The sequence below is a fragment of the Psammomys obesus genome, unplaced genomic scaffold, assembly GCF_907164565.1.
Source record: "Psammomys obesus unplaced genomic scaffold, mPsaObe1.curated_primary_1811, whole genome shotgun sequence".
NCBI classification, from domain to species: Eukaryota; Metazoa; Chordata; class Mammalia; order Rodentia; family Muridae; genus Psammomys; species Psammomys obesus.
This window is the reverse complement of record NW_026596034.1, coordinates 19,940,027-19,941,519: the sequence shown is the minus strand read 5'-3', so window position 1 is coordinate 19,941,519 and position 1,493 is coordinate 19,940,027.

The window sequence follows — 1,493 nt, the reverse complement described above, 5'->3', positions numbered from 1 at the left end:
GAGCCACAATTTCTGACTCCTCCAACTCTGTGATTATATATATATATATATATATATATATATATATATATATATATCTCACAAACATATATTATCACAAAATGATAATTCTGAAGCCCCACTCTGGACCTGCTGAGTCAAAAATGCCTACATTCTTACTGAGCACTAGCTACATTATTAGTAAGATTTCTCATGGATCCCGATGCTTTTGTTTGAGGATTGTTGCTAGAAATGGTGGGAAAGGTACAGGGAGGAGAGGGCATTTTTTGGTGTCCCCCTGCTCTCAACAGGAGTCCACATGATATTACACCCTGTCTCTCACACAATTCTATTTCGCCTGATCTTCACACAATCCCATATTTGAGAAGTTCATATGATCACTGATGTGCTGCACGCTTCAACTTTGACAGTAGATCACATGTACTCAGGGAAGTTCCCCTTAAAGACAACTCAGCTGTCCATTGCTAATTGGACATGGAATGCCTTGCATGGGCTGTATTTGTCCAGGAGAAGTTGTATCCAAGAAGAAATGTAATGATGTCTCTTTTCATGGAGCAGAATGTCTGGCAGAAGGGGAAGATGCCAAAGGAACTAAGTAGTGCAAAATATGTACCATGACAGAGAAGCATATAGTTGTCATGGCCGGACAAGCCAACTTTGACCAGCTGACAGACTGAAGAGGAGAGGGAGAGAAAAGTGCTCCCCAAATGCAATTTTCTCCCAAACAATACACTCTACAGTGCCTCTCTGCATCCCCCCATGCCCAGCTGTGGAAAACTGGGGTAGGAGAGAGGAGCCCATTCCCTTATTGCTTCTCAACACTGACTCATATTTCTGACCAATGGTTGTCTACCCAGACTGCATGTGAAAATCATCCACAGAGCTCATAAAATATATTCTCACTGGGATAATTTGTTTGGGATCAATTTCTGTTCAGTGAGATAGAAAAGCAGATATACTGAATGGCTTTCTTTTTCTTAGCAGATAGAAAGAACATCTTTTCTACTTCAAGATTTTGCCATCCTCTAAAGCCTGGGGTTTCAGCAAACATTATGGAGCAAGCTGGCTTGCTGTGATGATTGAATCAAGTGGAGAGTGTTTAGGTCAGTGAAAATGTCAGTAGGTGGCCTATCAGCTCTGAACTCCAACTTCTGTATTTAGCAGTCATGTGACTTTGGACATATCTATTCTGTCTCATTTTTTTTTTTTTTTAATTTATGAACTCAGAATAAAAGTACTCATCTTGGTTCTCAAGAGATGGCTCAGTGATTAAGAGCACATACTGCTCTTACAAAGAACCTTGGTTTGGTCCCCACCGTCCACACAATACATACAGCCATCTGTAACTCCAGTTTTAGGGATTTAGACCTGTAACTGGACTCTCTTCTGGAATTAGACCCTCTTCTGACCTTCGTGAGTATCAGGCAGTCATATCCTGTCATAGACCATATGCACACATCAGGCAAAACACTATTACACAGGAAATAAATAAA